Here is a 26,914-nt window from a genome sequence, read left to right on the forward strand (position 1 = left end):
CTGCTGTTGATGCTAAGCAGGCTCCTCTGTCCATGGGATTCTCCAGCAAAGAATACTGGAGTGGGTCGCCATGCCCTCCTCCAGGGGATCTTTCCCGACCCAGGGATCAAACCCAGGTCTCCCTCATTGCATACAGATTGTTTACCATCTGAGCCAGCAGGGAAGCCCAAGAACACTGGAGTGGGTAGCCTATCCCTTTTCCAGGGCATCTTCCTGACCCAGGAATTGAACCGGGGTCTCCTCCATTGCAGGCAGATTCTTTACCAGCTGAGCTACTTAGGGAAGCCCTAACATATACATTACCATAAATAAAATAGGTACCCAGTGGGAATTTGGTTTATGACTCAAGGAGCTCAAATCAGCGCCCTGTGGTGCCTTAGAGGGCTGGGATGGGGAGGGAGGTGGGAGGGAAGCTCAAAAGGAAGGGGACACATGTATCACTATGGCTGACTCATGTTGATGTTTGGCAGAAGAAACACAATATTGTAAAGCAATTCAGTTCAGTTCAGTTCAGTCGCTCAGTCGTGTCCGACTCTTTGCGACCCCATGAATCGCAGCACGCCAGGCCTCCCTGTCCATCACCAATTCCTGGAGTTCACCCAAACTCACATCCATCGAGTCAGTGATGCCATCCAGCCATCTCATCCCCTGTCGTCCCCTTCTCCTCCTGCCCCCAATCCCTCCCAACATCAGAGTCTTTTCCAATGAGTCAACTCTTTGCATGAGGTGGCCAAAGTCCTGGAGTTTCAGCTTTAGCATCATTCCTTCCAAAGAACACCCAGGGCTGATCTCCTTTAGAATGGACTGGTTGGATCTCCTTGCAGTCCAAGGGACTCTCAAGAGTCTTCTCCAACACCACACTTCAAAAGCATCAATTCTTTGGCGCTCAGCCTTCTTCACAGTCCAACTCTCACATCCATACATGACCACTGGAAAAACCATAGCCTTGACTAGTTGGACCTTTGTTGGCAAAGTAATGTCTCTGCTTTTGAATATGCTATCTAGGTTGGTCATAACTTTCCTTCCAAGGAGTAAGCATCTTTTAATTTCATGGCTGCAATCACCATCTGCAGTGATTTTGGAGCCCCCCAAAAATAAGGTCTGACACTGTTTCCACTGTTTCCCCATCTATTTCCCATGAAGTGATGGGACCGACGCCATGATCTTAGTTTTCTGAATGTTGAGCATTAAGCCAACTTTTTCACTCTCCACTTTCACTTTCATTAAGAGGCTTTTTAGTTCCTCTTCACTTTCTGCCATAAGGGTGATGTCATCTGCATATCTATGGTTATTGATATTTCTCCTTCAATTAAAAATACACAAATTTAATTTTTTTTAAAAAAGTAACCAAACAAACAAACCATGAAATGGAATAATATTAGTAATGTGTGCTTGAGGGACTCCCCGGTGGTCTAGCAGTTAGGACGCCAAGCTTTCACTGCAGGGAGGGCAACACTGATCCCTGGTCGAGGAACTAAGATCCCACATGCTGTGCAGCATGGCCAAAAAGTGAAAAGAAAAAAAAAAAGTCAGTATCTGCTCTGTTTTTCAGAGAAACTATCAACCAGAACCTAGAGCTAAAATCACCTAGCAAAATACATAATCCTATTACTGGCTTTTTAGTCATCCTCTTTGACAGTCAGGATTTGATGTTGAATGAAGTCAAGTAAAGAGGCTTCTCTGGTGGCTCATTAGTACAGAATCTGACTGAAATGCAGGAGACATGGGTTCCATCCCTGGGTCGGGAAGATCCCCTGCAGTAGGAAATGTCAACCCACTCCAGTATTCTTGCCTGGGAAATCTCATGGACAGAGGAGCCTGGTGGGCTACAGTTCTTGGGTTCACAAAGAGTCGGACATGACTGAGTGCGCACGCACACACACACACACACACACACGGTTTTTGAACAAGTCAAAACCCACAATTTTATCTATATCCCAAGCAGTAGAGTTCCACGGCACGGTGGAAAAACACCCATGTGCAGTCAAGGTTGAATCTCATTTTGGCTTTCATAAATGAATTATGCTTGTCGTTTCCATTAGACACGGTTCTTAGCCTTAAATCATTATGAAACGTCTCTGAGAACCTTTGGGGCATTCCCTGCGTTCCACTTCAGATGTAGATATAATTCACCAGGTTGTTAGAAGGTTCGATCAGTGAAGCTTATAAAATGTTTCAGCATTTGGGAACATAAAAATGCCTTCACCCGAAAATTCTCAGGAAAACTAGAGTCACTTAGGTGAGTATAATTCTTGCCGTGTTTGGTCCTTGGCTCAAAGAACTTCCTTAAAGAGAAGAAAATTATTTTAGGAATTGTTTAAACCATAGTAAAGGGTCTTGGGGTTTCCCAAGTGGCTCAGCGGTACAGAATCCACCTGCAATGCAGGAGACGAGTGTTCAATCCCTGGTCCGGCAAGATCCCCAGGAGAAAGAAATGGCAACCCATTCCAGTATTCTTGCCTGGAAAATCCCATGGTCAGAGGAGCCTGGCGGGCTACAGTCCATGGGGTTGTGCTAAACGATCGGACACAACTGAACGACTTTCACTTTCACTTTTTCCCTCTGGTGGTGCAGTGGTAAAGAACCCACCTGCCAATGCAGGAGATGTGGGTTCCATCCCTGGGTGGTGAAGGTCGCCTCTAGTAGGAAATGGCAACCCAGTCCAGTATCCTTACCTCAAGAATCCCATGGACACAAAGAAGAGCCTGGAGGGCTACTGTCCACGGGGTTGTGCTAAAGACTCGGACACGACTCGGAGACTAAACACACAAAGGCTCTTAAAACCACTGGTCTGCCTAAAATTTCCGTTAGTAATTTGATTCTTTGTCCTGGGATGGGATGAAAGTTAAATTTCACTTGCTGTGTCTGCCAGCATCTGAGGGCTAGACGCTAGCAGTCTGTGGGAATTTACTGAAAATGAACGGTTTACAAAGGGGTAGGAGGCTCTGAAGAAGCTCAGCGAAAAGGGGAGGTGGCTCAGAGGTTAACGCGTATCCTGGAAGCTCCTCCCAGCTCCCAGGACTGGGGTGAGGTGAGGTGAGGTACAGTGTATGATGCAACCCAGGTCTGGAGGGGGCTACAGAAAATGGGCACTTTCCCAGCTGACAAGGTGTCAGCTCCACACCGGCGCTTGCCTGTCCACGGCAAACAGCCACCGGCCAAGAGCATTTGCCGGCGACTGGACCCCAACACGAGGGCCTCCCTGGTGGCTCAGATGGTAAACAGTCTGCCTGCAGCACAGGAGACCCGGGTTCAATCCCTGGGTCGGGAAGATCCCCTGGAGAAGGACATGGCAACCCACTCCAGTACTCTTGCCTGGAACATTCCATGCATGAAGGATCCTGGCGGGCTACGGTCCGTGGGGGCGCACAGAGTCGGATACGACTGAGCGACTTCACTTTCATGCATTGGAGAAGGCAATGGCAACCCACTCTAGTGTCCTTGCCTGGAGAATCCCAGGGACGGGGGAGACTGGTGGGCTGCCGTCTATGGGGTCGCACAGAGTCGGACATGAGTGAAGTGACTTAGCAGCAGCAGCAACACACACAAATTTTTCAGTGGTGTTCAATATTGTCTAACTGCACCTTTTCAAAGGAATGATGATGTGATTTAGATGGTTTTATTGTTGCTGTTGTTCCGTCACTAAGTCATGTCCAACTCTTTGCAACCCCATGGACACCAGGCTTCCGTGTCCTCCACTATCTCCCAGAGTTTGCTCAAATTCATGCCTGTTGAGTCGATGATGCCATCCAACCATCTCATCCTCTGTCACCCCTTTTCCTCCTGCCCTCAACCTTTCCCAGGGTCTTTTGCAGTGAGGCAGGTCTTCGCATGAGGTGCCCAAAATACTGGAGCTTCAGCTTCAGCATCAGTCTTTCCGATGAATCTTTGGGGTTGATTTCCTTTCGGATTGGACTGGTTTGATTTCCTTGCAGTCCAAGGGACTCTCAAGAGTCTTCTCCAGCACCACAGTTCAAAAGCATCAATTCTTTGGCACTCAGCCTTCTTTATGATCAAACTGTCATATCCACACATGACTACTGGAAACCACAGCTTTGACTACATGCACCTTTGTTGGTAAAGTGATGTCTCTGCTTTTTGATATGTTGTCTCGTTTTGTCATGGATGGTGCACAAGCCATTTCAAGTTTCTAAATGTTCCGAAGGGGAGACTCCTTTAGGACTCTGAATTGAGAGGGACAAACGGATGCCACATAGGATCTTTACATTTGGTTTGGGAAAGGGCTGAGTGGCTGCGGGCACTGCAGTGGACTGCCCCAAAAAGAGAATGGTCAAGATACGAAGTAGAAACGCATGCCTGAGAAACACTTGGGTCTTGGGCTCCAATTTTAGCCACAGAGGCTGGGTTAAAACTATTGACCTGAATGTGTGGAAGAGAGGTTTGTTACACTGATTGAATCAGGCAGTGTGAAAAGATTTCTGGTTTTGGATATCTGATATCCTGATATCCTGATCAATTAGCATACAGGCCGCCTGATAAACACAGGACTCCAAGTCTGGAAGATGTGGTGGAATCAGACCAACCAATGGAGACCTATCTGCTTGAATCACTGTTGGGTGTGAGTTTGTGTCCAAATGACTGATGTGTTTGAAACTATATCATCTTCATGATGTTTTTGGTTTTGTCAAAGTTGGATTTTACTTTTCACCCTGAACTTAAAACAGATCAAATCAAACCAAATAGAGAGCATGCTAAAAGCCTTAATTACATATACATACACTCAACCCAAGTTCTGCCTCCAACAACACACACACACACGTGTACACACTATCACAAACCACCACAGGATGCAAGAGAAAGTTACTATATTTCTTAAGAAAATGGATAGCATGTACAAGTCATTTCATTGTATTCACCAAAAATAAAGTTAATCAAATTTGGATGCAAAATATAATTGAGACTAGCAATATATACAACAGAGACTATCTTTTCTCCTCTGCGGTAATCTTGGCTAAATGATTCATATTTTCCTGAAATTCTGCAAACACATAAACTTGAGACCAATCATAAAACTGAGGATGCTTACTCATTCGGCAAAGATTTACTGATTATCTACTATGTGGGGATCAAGAGGACCTGCTAAATTTTTTCTTAAGCTGAATTTGGAAACAACGGAGCTAAGAGAAATCAAGACCACTAGAATTAAAAAGTATCATTTGTGGGACTTCTCTGGTGGTCCAGTAAGACGCCACCTTCCAACGCAGGGGACGTGGGTTCCATCCTTCGTCAGGGAATATAAGATGCACACACCTCAGAGCAACAAAGCCCTCAAGCTGCCTCAAGAAACTTCTGAGCCCACGGGCCACAAGAAAGACGCAATGCAGTCAAATCAATCAATAAATAAAAAGCAGCATCTGTGCTTGATGAAAGCTGATGAGGAAGGTGTAGGTTAGAACCACGAGAGACCCTCCGGGTCTGGGTCAGCCTTCACAGGTAGCCTTCCATCCCCACCTCCCTGGGCAGGTGTGACCCTGTGTCTTGGTGGACGGGGTGGGTAGACCAGATGCCCACCTGCTCTCCCGGGGAGGCTACTCCAACCAGGAGGGAAGTGGGGTGCAGGGCGAAGGCCGGGCATACCCACTTCATTCCAGGCCCACCAAGGGCACAGCCACCCTCTCCTCTGTGCTGGGGAGATGGGGCTAGTCTGCTCATCGGGCCAGAGACCGTGCTACTATCTGAGCAGAGACCACCAGGCACCAGACTGAGGTTGGCGATGGAGCCAATGGGTCTGGGGCCTGCCTCGCTGGAACATACAGGACCCATCAGCTCATGTGGGAGCAACATGCACACAGCAGTCCCCTGGGTAGGAGAGATCACCTAACACATGCAGTTCAGAGCCAGGGCTGATGCTGTGGGAGACTGAGGCACCCACACACATGGGAGGTGCATGAAACAGCGCCACTCCTGGTCTAGACGGCCCGATGCCCCCCGCCCCCAAATCTTGTCATCACGCGCCAAACCTTGGGAGAGTGGTCTTTTCTCTTGCTGCCTGTTGTAAAATCTTGTAAAAGAAATCGAAGTGCCAAGCTGGACACTAACCCTTCCCGGCCAACACCCTCCCCAACTCTCTGATTTGTCAGAGCCCTGTGCTTCTGAAGCCAAGGCTGCCTTCAGCGGAGTCTACCCTGTGCAGCTTTTGGTCTTAGTGTCTGCGGTCATGGCCTCTGAAAGCAGAACCCCTGGGGTCTGTAAACCACTCCGCCCCAGAGGCCTGCCAGTACCACGGGCGCGGCCTTCTGCGAGGCGAGTCTGGAACTCCGCCTTCATGCATAAAACACGTGCAACAAGGCACTCTGGGCCCACAATCGAAGGGAGGGCCAAATAAAACTAATCAGCTTAAATAATATTTTAATACATTATTTTAAAAAATCTAAATCAATATTGATGTATGGCAAAAAAAAATCACAAGATTGTAGTTATCCTTCAATTAAAAGCAATAAATTTTAAAAGTATTTTTTTAATCTAAAGGGGGGGAAAAAATCCCACAAGGAACAAAATGTTGAGATATTCAATGAGGACGGACTGGACCTTGGACTTGAGTGGCTCACGGGGATCCTGGCCCTGATAACAAATACAGTCACAGGACAGTTTGTAACTGTGACCTCTGCAGAAGGTACACACTTTTTCAGCCATCCGTTATGGTCTCTATGGGCTTGGCTGGTGACGCTGCTGCTGCTGCTGCTAAGTCGCTTCAGTCGTGTCCGACTCTGTGCAACCTCATAGACGGCAGCCCACCAGGCTCCCCCGTCCCTGGGATTCTCCAGGCAAGAACACTGGAGTGGGTTGCCATTTCCTTCTCCAATGCAGGAAAGTGAAAAGTAAAAGTGAAGTCATTCAGTCATGTCCGACTCTTGGCGACCCCAAAGACTCTGCCTGCCCAATGCAGGAGACTCGAGAGAGAGACGTGAGTTCGATCCTTGGGTGGGGAAAACCCCCTGGAGTAGGAAATAGCAACCCATTCCAATATTCCTGCCTGGAGAATCCCATGGACAGAGGAACCTGGTGGGCTACAGTCCATGGAGCAACAAAAAGTCAAACACAGCTAAGTGACTAACACTTCTACACTTCAGGAATTTAAATCCAGTCCCACTGAGTTCTGATACCTGGGGCCATTTGATGACATTAAACAACATTCCAATTCAAAGCCAACCTAGTCCAGTTGATGCTAAGAGATTCTTAATAACCTGAAGACTTGAATCCAAGAGACCTGCTTCCACACTTTACTAAGGTGACTGAGCTTAAGAACAACTTTAAATGTAACAGAATTGGCTACAGGAAACTTTTTCCCTGTGGCAAGATCAGCACGAGTATTAAGTGTTAGTCGCGCAGTCGTGTCCCACCGGGCTCCTCTGTCCACGGGATTCTACAGGCAAGAATACTGGAGTGGGTTGCCTTTCTCTTCTCCAGAGGATCTTCCCAATCCAGGGATCAAACCCTCCTGCATTGCAGGCATATTCTTTACTGTCTAAGCCACTGGGGGTGGAGGTGGTGGGGTAGAGGGGTCTACATGGTATTAATGGCTTTTTAAAATCTCCAACTTCACATTCTAATGCTCCCCTACAAGCAGGGAGCTTAGGAACAACTTAAAATCCTGGCACTCAGGACCTCACTGAGCAAGCTCCAGGAATTGGTGATGGACAGCTAAGCCCAGCATGCTACAGTCCATGGGGTTGCAAAGAGCCGGACACGACTGAGCGACTGAACTGAACTGAGGACTTCACTGGTGGTCCAATGGTTAAGACTCCATGCTTCAAATGCAGGGGGTGCTAGTTCGATCCCTGGTTGGGGAACTAAGATCCCACATGCCTCTCCACCAAAAAGTATTAATAAAGAAATAAAATCCTGACATGAATTCATGAAATTCTGGTTATGAAATTACCTCACATGCTTCTACTTTTCTTCCAACTGTTTTGGTATTTTTCAGTCTTTGTGAATTTCAAGGTTCATGTCAGTACACTTAAAAATAATACTTGTTAATACATTGTCATAGATTATAAAAAAAACCAAAAGCAGATGATTGCTAATTCCTGCCTCCATAATGTCTACAACCATAAATATGACAATGAAAATAACACATTTTCCTTCAGACAAGTCCCTTCCTCTCTCTTGATGCCTTACAAGTCTGTAAGCTGTGCAGTAGCCGTGAGGGTCTTCATATGTCCAGGGCCTCTATGATCCAAGGTCAAGTCACATCACCCTGTACCTTCCGGCCCACATTTTGTTCAGTCCCACAGGGGCATGCTCAGCCAGCATGCTTCCTGGGGCTGCTTTTGACCTAAGATAACCTATCCCCCTGAGGACATTTTCAGGTCTGTTGTTAATATGGCCCAAGCTGGAATGACTCACTAAAGGGAAAATTCCAACTTGAGCAGAGCCAGTTGGTTAGGCCAAGGCCAGAAGCTTTGAGCCCAAGCCCTATCTGAAGCTTCAGTCGACTTGCTACTGGAGTGGTTCCCGAATTCTCAATCTACGTCTGGTTCTCAAGGTTCCCAACCAAGGCCCTGGGCTTAGTACTTTGGTATTCTCAGATCATTTCACCTTTTCTTCTGCAAAGTTGTCTGCCAGGCGGATGGCTGAAAAGTGAAAAGTGTTAGTCGCTCAGTTGTGTCCGACTTTCGGCGACCCCATGGACTAGAGCCCACCAGCCTCCTCTGGTCCGTGGAATTCTCCTGGCAAGAACACAGGAATGGGTTGCCATTCCCTTCTCCAGGGGATCTTCCCAACTCAAAGATTAAACCCAGGTCTCTTGCATTGCAGGTAGATTCTTTACTATCTGAGCCACCAGGGAAGCTAACTTCCCCAGTACGTAGCTAACTTGCACCTTTAATACGGAGAAGAGCTAGATTAGAAGATATGTATCTTATGTTTATCAACATGGGCTAAAATCAAATCCCTTGTGGAGGGAGGTGGGAGGGAGGGTCAGGATGGGGGACACACGTATACCCACAGCTGATTCATGTCAATGTATGGCAAAAACCACTACAATACTGTAAAGTCATTAGCCTCCAATTAAAATTAACAAATTAATTTTTAAAAAATAAAAAAATAAAATCGAATCCCAGAAGATTCCATTTTCCCACTTAAGGAAGGACGGTTGCAAACAATCACAGCCACACCCCAGCCATGTACGAGCATATGGGGACTGAGACCACAGAGGCTGAGACTGGAACACGTGATCTCACCCACGGGGCAGGCTGCCTCTCAGAAGAGAAGCACAGACGGGAGAAGCAGAGCTATTTACGCCAAGCCTTGTACCGAAGTCACAATGGGTACGTGGCCCCGTTCCCCCATGGGAAAAGACAGTGGGGCGCAGAGAGACCGTGAATCTTGTGCTAACCTGGTGGAAACGCAAAGAGAGAGAGAGAGAGAGACAGCAGAAAGGAAGTGCATTCTCCCTTCAACACCTCCTTTGTGCCGGCAGTTATTCTGCACTGCTGTTGCTCTTCAGTCACCAAGTCCTGTTGTGCCCTTGGCCACCCCGTGGACTGCAGCACACCAGGCCTCCCTGACCTCCACCACCTCCCACAGTTTGCACAAACTCATGTCCCTCGAGTCGGTGATGCCATCCAACCATCTCATCCTCTGTTGCCCCCTTCTCCTCCTGCCTTCAGTCTTTCCCAGCATCAGGGTCTTCTCCAATGAGTCGGCTCTTAGTGTCAACTGGCCAAAGCATTGGAGCTTCAGCTTCAGTATCAGTCCTTCCAATGAATATTCACGGTTGATTTCCTTTAGGATTAAGGAATATAGATACATATAGCATGTTAATTGCTCAGTTATGTCCAACCCTTGCAACCCCGTGGACTGTAGCCCGTCAGGCTCCTCTGTCCATGAAATTCTCCAGGCAAGAACACTGGAGTGGGTTGCCATTTCCTTCTCGAGGGGATCTTCCAGACCCAGGAATTGAACCCAGGTCTCCTGCATTGCAGCCTGTTTCTTTACCAGCTGAGCCACCAGGGAAGTATATATACTGTTTCAATATGTACTGATGCATATATATATATATTGATACATATATATATATTGATATATATATATACATATACTGTTTACACATGTAAGTTATTAACATCCATCTCTAAATGTCAAGAGAGAATGGAAAATCCCCAAATCAAAAATCATACTTAAAAATAAGCTTGTGTTCCAGTTATAAAACTGTGTCCAAAACAAACTAACCCATAAATTTGCATCATAGAGTCAACTGGGAACATCTAAGAAAGAAGACCAATAAGACAGCCTGGACAGCTGCCACAGTGACCTTTGAAATAAACATTATGGTCAATTCTTCCCACCTCACAGAGTAATGGAAATAAAAGCAAAAATAAACAAATGGGACTTAATTAAACTTAAAAGCTTTTGCACAACGAAGGAAACTATCAGCAAGGTGAAAAGACAGCCTTCAGAATGGGAGAAAATAATAGCAAATGAAGCAATTGACAAAGAATTAATCTCAAAAATATACAAGCAGCTCATGCAGCTCAATTCCAGAAAAATAAACGACCCAATGAAAAAATGGGCCAAAGAAGTAAACAGACATTTCTCCAGAGGGCTAACAAACAGGTGATTAACAAACACATGAATAGATGCTCAACATCACTCATTATCAGAGAAATGCAAATCAAAACAACAATGAGGTACCATCTCAGGCTGGTCAGAATGGCTGCTATCAGAAAATCTACAAAGAGTAAATGCTTGAGAGGGTGTGGAGAAAAGGGAATACACTGTTGGTGGGAACGCAAACTAGTATACCCACTATGGAGAACAGTGTGGAGATTCCTTAAAAAAACTGGAAATAGAACTGCCATATGACCCAGCAATCCCACTGCTGGGCATACGCACTGAGGAAACCAGAAGGGAAAGAGACACGTGTACCCCAGTGTTCATCGCAGCGCTGTTTACAGTAGCCAGGACATGGAAGCAACTGAGATGTCCATCGGCAGACAAATGGATAAGAAAGCTGTGCTACATATGCATGATGGAATATTACTCAGCTATTAAAAAGAACACATTTGAATCAGTTCTAATGAGGTGGATGAAACTAGAGCCTATTATACAGAGTCTGTCCAGTCAGAAAGAAAAACACCAATAGGGTATATTAACACATATATATGGAATTTATAAAGATGGCAATGATGAGCCTATATGTGAGACAGCAAAAGAGACACAGATGTAAAGAACAGACTTTTGGACTCTGTGGGAGAAGGCGAGGGTGGGATTGTTTGAGAGAAGAGCATTGAAACATGTATATTGCCATATGTGAAATAGATGACCAGTACAAGTTCGATGCGTGAAACAGGGCACTCAAAGCCAGTGCTCTGGGATAACCCAGAGGGATGGGATGGGGAGGGAGGTGGGAAGGGGGTTTGGGACAGGGGGACACGCGTATACCCATGGTTGATTCACGTCAGTGTATGGCAAAAGGCACCACAATATTGTAAAGTAATTAACCTCCAACTATAATAAATATATAAAATTTTAAAAAATGTAATATGGTCAATTCCTAAGAACTTTCAACATGAAAAAGAAAAAAAAATGAGCTCAATGTTACAAATCAAGAAGAAGGAAAACAGTACCCTTTCTTCGAGTATAAATAAATTACTGCCTTTGGAAAAACTGTAAAGAGGTGCATTTTTCATTTAGAAAACATTTGCCTGTTTTTTCGATAATGCCAGTTACCGCAAAGTAATATAATGATGATAAATTCCTTTCGTGAGTCATCGTGAGAATTAGTTTAAATTCACATTGTAAACCATTTGCCCGCTATTACTTTCTCCGTCCACAGCCAGAAGTGAAAAATCTTCCATGGAATCTCAACAGGAAAGATTTCACAGAAGTGACATTCACAAAGGGTGGGTCTTCCCACAGTCATGCATAGAGGAATTATCCACTTTGCCCCAAGTAATCCCAGAATCTCAGTACATGGGAACAGGGAATTTGTAAAAAGACGCTATATAGGTATGTTCCCCGACACCAGAAAAGTGGTCCCCGTGCCTTGACACCAACTGAAATACTCATCAGATCAAGACGGCGACTGTCTGGCCAACTTTGCATGACTTCTACAATTTGGGGAGCACTGATGCAGACCATTTGGAACTACCTCTTGGACCCTGCATTCCATTTCTGATTTACTAGCGGCCTCTGATTCTTTGGCCAGAAGTACTGGCTTGTTTCAAGAGAAAGCAGCCTCCGCAGGATGGTTCGAATATAAATGGATTCAGTTACTTGCTAAAGGTCAATCGCATTTGATGGGACTGGCAAGAGTTTCCCAACTTTCCTCAGCAACGATTCCAGCATCATCATTTTTGCAAGATCAGTTGCTCAGTTGCGCCTGACTCTTGCAACCCCCTGGACAGCAGCCCGCCAGGCTCCTTTGTCCATGGGATTCTCCAGGCAAGAATTCTGGAGCGGATTACCATTGCCTACTATGCCAGGGGATTTTCCCAAACCAGGGATCGAAGTCAAGTCTCCACCATCTCCTGCACGGGCAGGCAGATTCTTCACCAACTGAAGTGCCTGGGAACTTCCTTTAAAATGCTCAGATTCCATAGTGTCTACTGAGCATGTAATGCTAAGACAAGTTAATAAAACTATCCCACGTGGAAACTGGTACACCAAGCACAGCACTGAAGGACAAAAATTATTACCACAAAATGGCATTGGGTTATTGTTTCGGTAGCAAGGAAACTCAGATTTTAGAAAAGAAAGCCGATGACCTTGCACAAACCTTTAAAATATTTGGTAAATGTGTAACAAATGATAAATTTAAAAGGTGCAGTATGTGATTTTTGCATTACATGAATGGAAAAAGCCAGAAAGTTCTATTGTTTGCTATCCCTTATTGCTTTTACTAAGGCATTACAAAAAAAAAAAAAAAGAAATTAACTGAGGAAGTAATTGGCTAATTTGTAGTGTAGGCAGAGATGTAAGGAAAATGGGGAGGTCAGCAATTTGGAACATTAAGAAAAAGAAAACTGCTTCCGTCCATCACAGAAGTTTCAAATGTTGAGCAAAAGCTTTCTCAAATGCCATATTTAGTCATTTCAGGCAAAAAAAAAAAAAAAAAATCAAGCCCTAAGATGATGATGTGATTCACAGGTGTTATCTAATATATCCGATACCTCATGGTAGAAAGAGTTAAGACAAGAGAGAAAGACTTGGGGTTCAACTAAGAAGTCAAATACGTTAGGCAGATTCGAGACCTTTCTTTTTATATATAAAATAAAGCTTTTTAAAATTTATTTTAAATTGGAATATAATTGCATCATAATGCTGTGCTGGTCTCTGCTATACACCGCCTGAATCACCCATATGTAAACACAGACCCCTCTCCGTCTGGAGCTTGCCTCCCCATCCCATCCCAGCCCTCAAGGTCATCACCGCGCACCAAGCTGAGCTCCCTGTCTTCTACAGCAGCTCCCCACTGGCTGTCTATTTCACACACTGTCGTCTACATATGTCAATGCTACTGTCTCCATTCACCCTCCCCTCCCTTCACCTGCCCTGTGTCCACAGGTCCGTTTCCTATGGAGACCATTTTCCAGAAAAGAACTCTGGGAAAAAGGGAACAGACACACGAACCTCCTGGGTAGCAGCTAAACCAGAAACCTACAACGGATCTCAGGAATTCATATTCTCAGGGAGACGACAAGCCTGGCCTGGAAAGGAATACCTGCAGAAGCTCCCATACAGATATGCAAAAAGAGGAAGCTTCTAGAGGTCTCCAGGATAAGCCAGGCAGGGCGTGCTGCCCAATGTTCAACTTAACACGTGGTCAAAAAGAGTTCACGAGCGAGGATACGCCCCCCAGAGACCCAAGCAACAAAGCCAGAACCAGAAGGACTGGTGTCTGCTAAGATTTCACAGATGTCATCTGTTCATTATACTTGCTTCTCATTCTCTCATTTTCTGATCAAAGATATTCACACACACACTGTTACCACATTGACATTTCATATGCAAGAGGGCAGGCAGCTTTTTTATTTTAATATTTATTTTTATTTGCCTATGCCAGATCTTAGCTGTGGTACACAGGATATTCAATCTCTACAGCAGGTGAACTCTTGCTTATACAGCATGTGGGATCCAGTTTCCCAACTAGGGAGGGAACCGGGGTCTCCCGCTCTGGGAGCTCGAGAGTTTTAGCCACTGGGCCAACCAGGAAAGTCCCGGATTTTACTCTCTTTAAATCAAAAAAAGGGTGATGGTGAGTCACCTGAAGAAGAAGAAGAAGAAGAAGAAGAAAACTACACCTCTCTCAAGACCATACTTTGAGCCGGATGGTCTCTCACTGCATGGGACTTGGGGGTTCTCTTCTTGGGCCTCCCCTGAGAATGGAGTCCAGGAAGCTGCTTTCTGTGGATACAGAGCAAGCAGCGTGCATCTGTGTGCACGTGTGCTCAGTCACGTCAGACTCTTTGTGACCCTCATGGACTGTAGCCCGCCAGGCTCCACTGTCCATGGGATTTCCCAGACAAGACGACTGGAGTGGGGTGCCATTTCCTCCTCCAGGGGATCTTTGCCACCCAGGGATGGAACCCGGGTCTCCTGCGTCTCTTCCATCGCAGGTGGATTCGTTGCTGCTTGCACCAAAGGGGAAGTATGTACCCACACATTTGAGGTGCCTAGAAGACTGGATTTGGGCTGATTTCTGGATGTGTCCCTAACCTTCCCCGTGTCCTGGTGGTGTTCTGTGCTCATGGGCACGGCATACTTTATTCCTGCTCTCCAAGCACAGATGCGGTCTGTAGTTGGTCCTCTGAAGTGGCATGGGAACAGAACAGCCACATAAAATGTCTGGGTCCTCATGAGTGCTTCAGCAGGCCTCTCTCCCTTTCGCTTGTGGGTGCCTAAAGTTTATGGCACCTAGAGTTGGCACTGGGAGCCATGTGACGATGGGAAGGGTCTCCTGCTCTCCCGGGACCTCGAATGCCCATTGGGAGCTGGATCTGCCTGCACACTCTGGGTGGGAAAGAAATGTGTATCTGTCCTTTTTGATCCACTGACATATCCTGTCTCTTTGTTATAGCTACTTAGCTTTTACCCTCACACAGGAATAGTCAGGAAGGATGCTAAACAGTCCATAAACCGGAAACATTTATACAGAGGTATCTTAATTTCGATGAGCCTCCCTGGAGGCTCAGATGGTAAAGAATCTGCCTACAATGCAGGAGACCTAAGTTCGATCCCTGTGTCAGGAAGATTCCCTGGAGACAGGAATGGCAACCCAGTCCAGTATCCTTGCCTGGAGAATCCCATGGACAGAGGAGCTTGGTTGGCTACAGTCCATGAGGTCACAGTGTCAGACAAGGCTGCGAAACCAATTCTTTCCCATTCCAAGGATTTGATTTCAATTAGGCTTCCCAGGTAGCTTACCAGTAAAGAACCCACCTGCTAATTTAGGAGATGCGGGAAGATCTGCTGGAGAAGGAAATAGCAACCCACCCCAGTATTCTTGCCTGGAGAGGAGCCTGGTGGGCTATAGTCCATGGAGTCGCAGAGTCAGACAAGACTGAGCAACTAATTCTTTCCCATTCCAATGATTTAGTTTCAATTAGGCTTCCCAGGTAGCTCACGGGTAAAGAGCCCGCCTGCTAATTCAGGAGACGCGGGAAGATCTCCTGGAGGAGGAAATAGCAACCCGCTCCAGTATTCTCGCCTGGAGAATCCCATGGACGGAGGAGCCTGGCGGGCTGCTGTCCATGGGGTCGACAAGAGTCAGACTTCACTGAGCGACTAACACCTTCGCTTTCACATCTTAATTTCTACCTGATTCTATTGGCTCCACTCACTGTTATCAGTGGAGAGGGCCCCAGATGGTTCCAGTCATCCTTGCCATCACTTCAGAAGTACCACTGAGATAAGCCTTCTTGTGGTCCATGGAGGAAAGTGGGCGTCTGTGGTCGGGGGAACCCCTGCTTCTAGAAAACAGAAGCCATCACGGCCTCATGTCCATCTCTGTGATCATCTGTGATCAAGGGTCAGCGAACACGCGAGTCTGGAGCCAGCCAGAAAGGACGCCCTCTGCCCTCTGTCAGCTCTCCAATCCCTTTAGCAATACATTGCTTGCTGCTGCTGCTAAGTCACTTCAGTCGTGTCCGACTCTTTGTGACCCCGTGGACTATAGCCCACCAGGCTCCTCTGTCCCTGGGATTCTCCAGGCAAGAACACCGGAGTGGGTTGCCATTTCCTTCTCCAAATACACCACTGGAGGATTCTCCCAACAAGCCCGCACTTGGGCTCAGCAGAAGGGAGCCCGCCCAGCCTTGGCACCAGACATAGACGGTCTGCCGGCAGGCAACAGCCAGGTGCCAACCCCGGCCGTGGCTGAACAAAGCACCTCGGGGCGTGCAATCTGACCTCATGACGGCCCACCCCGGCTGGCTGGCTGGCGAGTAGGTCTCGGAAGCCACGTCTCTCGGGCTAAATTAAATTAATAAAACAGCAGGCAACGCTGGTCACCCACTGTCTCCCCACAAAATCACGGCGGTGTATAAAAAAGCATCTCTGTGTGCTGCAATGCGGTCCTCTGTCTCTGGCAATCGTGTCTGGCTGTGAGTGTCTAACAGAAGGTGGGGAGAGGGGCCAGGTGAAAGCGTTTCACAGGCTACAGACCTTCTCACACGCACGCTCAGCACAGGCAGTCTCCAAAGGGACAGTTAGGCTAAGTGTGATAAGCCGAACAGAGAGACGTACAGTGTACAACTGCACCCACGTGAGGTCCCATGCTCACTCAGTCGTGTCTGACTCTCTGTGACCTATGGACTGTAGCCCGCCAGGGTCCTCTGTCCATGGGATTCCCCAGGCAAGAATCCTGGAGTGGCCTGCCATTCCCTTCTCCAGGGCATCTTCCCCACCCGGGTCTGCTGCACTGCAGGCAGATTCTTTACCATCTGAGCCACCAGGGTTCCAGGAAGGACAGTGAGATCACAGAGCATGCATCTGGTCACCAGAACCAGAAGAGGGCAGGACAGGGGGCATGTCACAAGAGAGGGGCAAAATGGAATCTGGTTATTACTTTGTTTGTGCCAAACCAAGGTTAGACTAGCAGATGGGGGCCTGACACTACGTACCATAACAGTCCTACAGCTAGAAGGGGACTGAACTCAACACGGAGGATTAACTGACCCACTTACCCAAGGGGCATGGAACGATTCAGAGACCAGGAAACTGTGTCCAGCAACAAGGGAGATGTCCAAATATACAAGCCGTACTTCCTGGAAATGGACCGACTATGTCCTGTCTGTGTACCAAATGTGTACGCCCTTCAACATCCTTAACAGGTTTGGCTCCGTTTTACTTCTCAAAGCGACTACAGGTGTAAAATTGCTTCCTCTTTCAAGGGAAGTCCTCTTTCAAGGGCTTTTTCAAAAGTGTTGGTGTTCTGATGACTAACTTACATACCTCACATATAAATGTTTGCTATGTTTTAAGTACCTAACTACCCTCCTGCCCCTTGGGCTGCAAGGAGATAAAACCAGTCCATCCTAAAGGAAATCAGTCCTGAATATTCACTGGAAGGACTGATGCTGAAGCTCCAATACTATGGCTACCTGATGCAAAGAGCTGACTCATTAGAAAAGACCCTGATGCTGGGAAAGATTGAAGGTGGGAGGAGAAGGGGACGGCAGAGAATGAGATGGTTGGATGGCATCACCGACTCTATGGACATGAGTTTGCATAAACTACGTGAGTTGGTGATGGACAGGGAAGCCTGGTGGGCTGCAGTCCACGAGGTTGCAAAGAGGCAGTCATGACTGAGTGACTGGATTGAACTGAGGTCAAAAAAAGTGAACCTGGGCACTTCCCTGGTGGTCCAGTGGTTAGGAACCCGTCTTGCAATGCAGGGTATACGGGTTCAATCCCTGCTCCGGGAACTAAGATCCCACATGCTGCCACAAGTACCGAAGCCCGTGCACCCTGGAGCTGGTGCTCCACAAGAAGGGAATCCACTGCAGTGTGAAGCCTGAGCACCTCAAGCAGAGAAGGGCCCCCAATCTGCAACTAGAGAAAGCCCACATGCAATGAGGAAGGCTCAGCACAGCCACACATAAGTAAATTAAAATAAAAATTAAAAAAAAAAAGAATTAATTACAGAATGCTCCATTTCCCACAGTTAGATGGCCTCCTCTCCAAGAGAAAGGACTGGGTGCTGTACATTCCTTCATATGGAGCGGCCGCCATACTATGCTGTCAAATCAACTTTGTTGTTATTGACCACATAATTTCACGTACGTGAAAACAGGCACCTCACTTCAGGGGTTGTCAGTTACCAAAAACCAAAAAAGAAGATATCACATTAAATTCAAAATTCAGATAAATAGCAGTAAATTGTTTAGCATATGTATACCTCTGCTGCTGCTGCTGTTAAGTCGCTTCATTTGTGTCCAACTCTGTGCGACCCCATAGACGGCAGCCCTCCAGGCTCCTCCATCCCTGGGATTCTCCAGGCAAGAATACTGGAGTGGGTTGCCATTTCCTTCTCCAATGCATGAAAGTAAAAAGTGAAAGAGAAGTCGCTCAGTCATGTCCGACTCTTAGCGACCCCATGGGCTGCAGCCCACCAGGCTCCTCCGTCCACGGATTTTCCAGGCAAGAGTACTGGAGTGGGGTGCCATTGCCTTCTCCGTATGTATACCTCACGCTCAAATAAAAACCTGTTTCGCTGAAATTCAGGTTTCACCAGGTGTCGTGTGTTTCATCTGGCAGTGCTAAATAAGACAGAAGACAAGGATGACGGAGCTCTGGCATTCCGTAAGGATACTTCGAACAGCGTAACCTGAGTTGGTGTCGGAAGACTCCCACATGTTGATGATATTCTGAAATCTGAAACCACCTACTGTCGGCCCCAAACTTTCATTCCATCCTACCCCTCAGGTATGGGCTCAGTAGCTTTAGTCGTGTCCGACTCTTTCTGACCCCATGGACTGTAGCCCACCAGGCTCCTCTGTCCACAGGATTCTCCAGGCAAGAGTACTGGAGTGGGTTGCCGTACCCTCCACCAGGGAACCTCCAGGGATTGAACCTACGTCTCTTGAGTCTCCTGCATTGGCAGGTGAATTCTTCACCGCTAGCACCGCCTGGGAAGCCATTCCTCACGTTTACATTGTACATTATTCTGAGGGACTTCCCTGGTTGTCCAGTGGTTAACACTTCACCTTCCAATGGAGACGGTGTGCGTTGAATCCCTGATCTGGGAGTTAAGATCCCAGATGCCTCTTAGCCAAAATCCAAACCAGAAAACAGAAAATACTGTAACAAAAAGCAAGACGGAAGACAGAAACAATATTGTAACAAACTCAATAAAGACTTTAAAATGGTCCACATTAAAAAAAAAAAAAACTGAATCATTTTGCCAAGTTTTTTTCTTTTTATTTACTCCCTCAATGAACTGTATCCTTACATGATACAGAATCAACCATAAAGGAAACTTACTGGCTAATAAGAACTTGGTAGGTTAAAAAAAAAAAAAAGTATTTTTCCCCACCATAAAGTTGTATCTCAGAGGGAAGGGAAATAGCTGTAAAGGCCAAAGAAAATCAGTCATGGGATATTCTCAGACGTACATGATGGTGTTACACTTCAGTCGTGATTAACATTTTCTGAGTTTTTCTTCATTCTTTCTCTTAAGTAATGAAAAGCTGGGAACACATTATTCCTTCTCTTAAGTAATGAAAAGCTGGGAACCTTGCCAAAAAGTTATCTTGACAGATGCTATCTGATCATTTCAGTGAATTCCATCATTTTTCACATCTTGGTAATCATACTTCAGAGGCAGAATTCACGTGGAGTCTGGTGGGCTGCTGCTACAAAACTAGACACCAGAAATAAATTAAGCAGAGAACTCTAGCAAGCCTGGGGACACAGGGTGTTCTGAGGGTCTCACCTGAGGCTTGGTTTTCGAGAATCCACAGTTTCTTATTTTGTGCTTCATTTCAACTCACCTTTTCACTTCTGCTCCACACACTGAATTACCTGCAGGGAGCCATTCTTGGTTTCCTCTTGAGAAGCTTAACTTCTGGCAAATCTTCTGGAGTTTGGAGAGGAAAAAAAAAAACACAAAAACCCTGCAGGTTCTATCTCATTAGTTACTCGTACTTGAATTAGACCATGATAACATTCTCAAAGAAAACCAAGGCCACAGAAAGGGCAGACTTATTTTTAAATGTTTGCTGACTATGATAATAGTTGAGATTTGTCTAATCTGACTTCCGATGACTTGAGACATGAATCCACCTGGCTTGGGTACATAAGGATGTCTTGGGCTTCCCTTGTGGCTCAGCTGGTAAAGAATCTGCCTGTAATGTGGGACACCTGGGTTCAATCCCTGGGCTGGGAAGATCCCCTGGAGAAGGGAAAGGCTACCCACTCCAGTATTCTGGCCTGGAGAATTCCATGGACTGTATAGTCCATGGGGTCGCACAGAGTCGGACACGACTGAGCGACTTTCACTTTCACATTATATTAATTTGTGTCTTTGACATACCAGCAAAGTCACAAAAAGAAAATCTCAGCTTTCCAGAATTTGGTGCATATCTGGTCCAAAGGATTATTGTTCATGATAGTACAGGATTTGCAGGACATGCAAACTCAATCCCAAACCAGCCTAGACACGAAAAACGATGATTTTTTTATTGATTTTTTTTTTTTGGCTTTTCATTGATACTGTTAAAAAAATAAAAAGAAAACTGACTGCCAAACAATCGATGCATTCAAATTGTGGTGCTGGAGAAGACTCTTGAGAGTCCCTTGGACAGCAAGGACATCAAACCAGTCCATCCTAAAGGAAATCAACCCTGACTATTCATTGGAAGGACTGATGATGAAGCTGAAGCTCCAATCCTTTGGCCACCTGATGCAAAGAGCTGACTCACTGGAAAGACCCTGATGCTGGGAAAGATTGAGGGTGGGAGAAGGGGACAACAGAGGATGAGATGGTTGGATGGCATCACCAACTCGATGGACATGATTTTGAGCAAGCTTCAGGAGTTGGTGATGGACAGGGAAGCCTGGCATGCTGCAGTCCATGGGGTCACAGAGAGTCTAACACGACTTAGCGACTGAACAACAACAAGAATGTTGACACTCATGTGTGAGGAGGGAAGACCAATGAATCAGGCATATGTTCAGAGCTGCTTATCACTGCACTCAGGACCAGACCGAAAGGACCATCTGTTCTCACACAAAAGTCTCTCATTCATGAGAACCAGGAGTGACAGACAGTTTTCATCCTGAGACACACTCATAACCGAGGGCGGTCATTTCTGTTCTAAGGCATTGGGAGGTCATCAGGGGCAGTGGTTTCCAACGTTTTGGGCACCAGACACCAGTTTCATGGAAGACAGTTTTTCCACGGACCAGGGTCTTCAGATGGGTTTGGGATGATTCAAGCATGCTACATTTATCAATCCCTGGGTCATGAAGATCCCCTGGAGGAAGAAATGGCAACCCACGCCAGTATTCTTACCTGGGAAATCCCATGAGCAGAGGAGCCTGGAAGGCTACAGTCCACGGGGTAGCAAAGAGTCGGACACGACTGAACGACTTCACTTTATTTCTCTTATTATGACATGAGGTCCACCTCAGGTCATCAGGCGTTAGATCCTGGAGCCTGGGGACCCCCAGTCTAGCTGAAGATCCTATAGGCTGGAGACCCCCAATCTGGGTGAAGTCACCCTGGTAGAGGTTTGCTTTTCCAACACTTTCCACATCAACGATCTATACCATGGGGACACACCCCGTGGCAGACAGCAAGAGATCCCTGTGCATGAAGGGAACTGACACTCCTGAAGGAAAAAAGGAAAGAAGCACACGTCCAGCTGACAAGGTTGCGTGGCCTAAAGACACAGGAAAACCGTCAGAACCATCCGATTACAAGGCTGGCCGGGTGTGTCTGTGTGCTTTATTTGCTCTGGAAATTACTAGGATGCTTTCACTAGCTGTCCCTTCCATTTGCTCAAAAGTTGATTTAAGAGAATCTCCACCTTCCCTGATAGCTCAGTTGGTAAGGAATCCGCCTGCAATGCAGGAGACCCCGGGTCAATTCCTGGGTCGGGAAGATCCCCTGGAAAAGGGAGAGGCTACCCGCTCCAGCATTCTGGCCTAGAGAATTCCATGGACAGTCCATGGGGTCGCAAAGAGTCGGACACGACTGAGCCACTTTCACTTTCCACCTGAAAAGACACTGAGTGTGTGTGTACGAGAGACACGCGGCCTGAACGGTCAAGTCTAGGACTCCCTTTCTCTACAGTAACGATCAAAGTGAGGTCTACGGGTGCGCTGACTGGCTGCTTGAAAGCCAAGAGAAGGATTTCTTCCAGGACAGGCCGCTGTGAACACAGAGGGGGAAGGAGAGGTTGGAACAGAGGGTGACGGTACCATTGAAACACACACATTACCATATGTAAAACAGATGTGTGCTCAGCTGCTCACTCATGTCCGACTCTTTGCAACTCCATGGACTGTTGCCCGCCAGGCTCCTCTGTCCATGGGATTCTCCAGGCCAGAATACTGGATTAGGTAGCTGCTCCCTTCTCCAGGGGATCTTCCCGACCCAGCAACTGAACCCAGGTCTCCCACACGGCAGTGGATTCTTTATCATCTGAGCCACCAGGGTAAGATAGCCAGTGGAAATTTGATGGATGGCACAGGGAACTCTGTGACAACCTACAGGGAGGTGGGCTGGGAGGAGGAAAGGAGCTTCAAGACAGAGGAGATATACACATACCTGTGGCTGATTCATGTCGATATATGGCAGAAACCAACACAATATTGTGACACAATGATCCTCCAATAAGAAATAAATAAATTAAAAAACAAAAAAACAACTACCATCATCTTTGCATTAGAAAATGTCAAACGTGAGAATGGGGTGAGGGTCCTAAGAACAGCTGTTAACAAAGGGTTCATAAAACTGGAGAGGGAGGGACAGGCATTTCTACCCGCCGCCCCCCCCCAGCCCCCCCGGGTCGCAAGACTGTGAAGCTGTTATCTTTGCAAAGCGGATGTTTTTGTTCCCGGAGAAGCAGAAAGAAGGTTTTCACGCTAATAAACAGGCCACATCTGAAGTGTTTTTCATGATCCCTTCCTGTACATCTAGAAGTTGAAAGGTAGTATATTGTAATTAGCCTCCAATTAAAATAAATAAATTTAAAAAAAAAAAAAAAGGTTTTCTCTCCTCTCCCCTTCTGCCCTTTCGTTCGTTTGCTGCTTCTAAGTCTGAAGTCAAAAGGTTTAGAGCCTGTTCTAAAAGAAAGATGGCTGTTTTGCATTAGTATTAATTCAGCTCTGTTAAATAAATATTCATCTGCAAATTAAATGCTTTCAGTCAACCCAGTTCAGTCCCTCAGTGGTATCCCACTCTTTGCGACCCCATGAACCGCAGCACACCAGGCCTCCCTGTCCATCACCAACTCCAGAAGTTGACCCAAACTCATGTCCATCGAGTTGGTGATGCCATCCAACCATCTCATCCTCTGTCGTCCCCTTCTCCTCCTGCCTTCAACCTTTCCCAGCATCAGGGTCTTTTCAAATGAGTCAGCTCAAGTGGCCAACGTATTGGAGATTCAGCTTCAGCTTCAGTCCTTCCAGTAGGTTTTAAATAAGATGCATACAAGTGACAGGAATATTGAAAACTAAAGTAAGCAAAGCTGTTTTGGCCTGAGCATACTGTTTCCAAATTAGATTTTATGTGTATAGACGTATAATTTAGTATCTATAAAATCTGTATGAACATACACTTCTGTGAATTATGGCTGCAAGTATATATATTTTATGTGTATAATATATAATGATCCCACCTAGCTATTGTGACGGCTATAAGGATAAAAGCAGTATATAACCAACAGTAAATTATGGTTCACTTATCCTTTGCAGGAATAAATATTTTATTTAAAAAATATTTTAATGGGCCAATATTTGACTTGTGTTTATTTTATTTCAAGCATTTAGTTCTTCCAAGATTTGTAAATTTGGGTCATAAAAACATTTATAGTTCTGGCAAACAATTTTATGGATTTTTTTGTGTATAAACACATGGATGAGTGCATGCATGCTCAGTCACTCACTCGTGTCCAACTCTTTTGTGACCCCATGGACTGTAGCCCGCCAGGCTCCTCTGTCCATGAGATTTCCCAGGCAAGAATACTGGAGTGGGTTGCCATTTCCTCCTCCAGGGGATCTTCCTGACCCAGGGATTGAATGTATGCTTCCTGCATTGCAGGCAGATTCTTTACCACCGAGCCACCTGGGAACCCCTAAATACATGGATACTATTTTAAAATCCATAGTTCTCAATTCTGGGATAAAAGTATTCCAGTAGTTGAAACACAGTGGTTTATTGTGACAAAAAGCACTAATCTGGAAATAATCGCAGCACTAAAAAAACACTCAAAGACTGAAGTGCCTCACAACATTTTCCACGATCAAATAGAAAAACAAAGATTTTTGATGTAGTCAGTCTAAAAGATTTTTAGAATATTACTTTCATTTATTTTAATGCAAATAATATTGAAATTAATAATAAAATGTATTCTAAGTACCAACAAAAAATAATGAAAAAATAAAGGTTGACTCAGTGGTAAAAAATCTGCCTCCATTACAGAAGATGCAGGTTCAGTCCCTGAGTGGGGAAGATCCTTTGGAGAAGGAAACGGCAACCCACTCCAGTATTCTTGCCTGGAGAATCCCATGGACAGAGGAGCCTAGTGGGCTATACAGTCCACAAGATCACAGAGTCAGACACAACTGAGCAACTAAGCCACCAATGACTACTCACAAATAGAACATGAGTTTAGGGAGGTCCAAAGGGAGGTCCATAGGCTTCCCTGGTGGCTCAGACGGTAAAGCGTCTGCCTACAGTGTGGGAGACCCGGCTTCGATCCCTGGTTCAGGAAGATCCTCTGGAGAAGGAAATGGCACCCTACTCCAGTACTCTTGCCTGGAAAATCCCATGGACGGAGGAGCCTGGTAGGCTACAGTCCATGGGGTCACAAAGAGTCGGACACGACTGAGCTACTTCACTTTCATTTTCTTTCAAAGGGAGGTCCAAAGTATATATTGGGCTTCCCTGATAGCTCAGTTGGTAAAGAATCTGCCTGCAATGCAGGAGACCCCGGTTCGATTCCTGGGTCAGGAAGTTCCCCTGGAGAAGGGATAGGCTGCCCACTCCAGTATTCTTGGGCTTCCCTGATGGCTCAGCTGGTAAAGAATCCACCCACAATGAGGGAGACCTGGGTTCGATCCCTGGGTCAGGAAGATCCCCTAGAGAGGGGAAAGGCTACCCACTCCAGTATTCTGGCCTGTAGAATTCCATGGGATCGCAAAGAGTTGGACACGACTGAGCAACTTTAGAAGAAAGCATATTTAGTGACACCAGTTACCACAGAAATAGCCTCGTGCACATGAGAAATGACAAAGGCTTGAGGTAAAGCAGTGCCGAGAGGGAACTGAGCCAGATTCAGATCTGGAATAAACGACTGGATTCAGAGGACACAAAAAGGAGAACTGCATTTCCTAATTAGGCACACAAGGCATTGGGGTGCCTTTGATTCAGGAACCTGGAGAATTCAGCTGGAAGTCTGCAACGTATTCAAGTAAACTTGTGTTCATGAGAAATCTCACCTACGCACTCATCTCCAGCGCTGCGGCAGGAAGTCACCACAAACTCAGTGGCTTCGCACAAGTCAAATTTATTATCTTACAATTCTGAAGGCTAAAAGTTCAAGATGGGTTTCACGAGGCCAACGAGAAGATGTCTGCAGGAATCCAGTACCTTCTGGAAGCTCAGGTAAGAATCCTGGAGGAGCCCACAGTCCTTGACTCTCAGCCCCTTCCGCCACCTTCAAAGCCAGCCTGGGCTGGTCCAGTGCTTCTCACACTATATCCCCCCCTGCCTCCTCCACCTGTCAGGACCCCTGGGGTGACACTGGATCCCTCTGAATAATCTACTTTGTGTCAGTAGGTGGGGAGTCCTAATTCCATCTGCAACGTTGCCACGGAAAGCCACAAGTTCAGAGACTCCGGGAATTACAGTGGAGACATCTTTGAGGGACAGGCTTCTTATTCTGCCTTCTACACTGTGCTGAGTCCATTTGGTCGTGTCTGACTCTTTTGCAACGCTATGGACTGTAGCCCTCCAGGCTTCTCTGTCCATGGGGATTCTCCAGGCAAGCATACTGGACCGGGTTTCCATGCCCTCCTCCTCCAGGGGATCTTCCCAACCCAGGGATCGAAACTGCATCTCTTACGTCTCCTGCATTGCCAGGTGGGTTCTTTACCACTAGCGCCACCTGGGAAGCCCACCTTCTACAGCAGTGCTCCCCAACCTTTTTGGCACCTGGGATGGGTTTCATGAAAGATAATTTTTCCACAGACTGGGGGCAAGTGTCAGGGGGATGGTTTGAGGATGAATCAAGCATATTAACTTTTATTTCTTTATTTCCTTTATTATTACATCTCTGTGCTGGCTTTCCTGGTGGCTCAGACGGTATAGAATCGCCTGCAATGTGGGAGACCTGGGTTCGATCCCTGAGTCGGGAAGATCCCCTGGAGAAGGGCAAGGCAACCCATTCCAGTATTCTGACCTGGAGAATCCCATGGACCAGAGGAGCCTGGTGGGCTCAGTCCAGGGGGTCACAAAGAGTCACACACGGCTGAAAGGGGTAGCTGTGAAGGTGTGGACATCGGATTTGACACTCCGCAGCGCAGAGGCCAGAACACGAAGCTGGGGTTTTCCAGCCCAGTGAGGGCACTGAGAACTGTCTCGGGGATGAATCTTCAGGGTGGGGAAGGAAGACATGTCTGTGAAGAAAAGAAAGAAAAAGCAACTGGAGGAGAAAAGGCATCCGGGAGAGAATCGCAAAAGTAAGACATGGGTGAGGGGAAAGGTGTGAGCCATGGT

General features: G+C 46.5%; 1 protein-coding gene across 9 annotated transcripts in view; it reads right to left on the reverse strand.

The window, feature by feature from the left end:
* Positions 1–26,914, reverse strand: part of LOC129639703 (uncharacterized) — a 320,986-nt gene that overhangs the window by 185,787 nt on the left and 108,285 nt on the right. The window contains exon 5 of one of the 9 annotated variants that reach the window (XR_008708561.1): positions 25,786–26,814. The exons of 6 other annotated variants lie outside the window; for them this stretch is intronic. The gene's annotated coding sequence lies outside the window, so the exon portion shown is untranslated. Of the gene's footprint in view, positions 1–25,785; positions 26,815–26,914 lie in introns of those variants that run through there. 2 more of the 9 variants (XR_008708553.1, XR_008708555.1) reach the window with 2 other exon arrangements.

Source organism: Bubalus kerabau, chromosome X (assembly GCF_029407905.1).
Source record: "Bubalus kerabau isolate K-KA32 ecotype Philippines breed swamp buffalo chromosome X, PCC_UOA_SB_1v2, whole genome shotgun sequence".
NCBI classification, from domain to species: domain Eukaryota; kingdom Metazoa; phylum Chordata; class Mammalia; order Artiodactyla; family Bovidae; genus Bubalus; species Bubalus kerabau.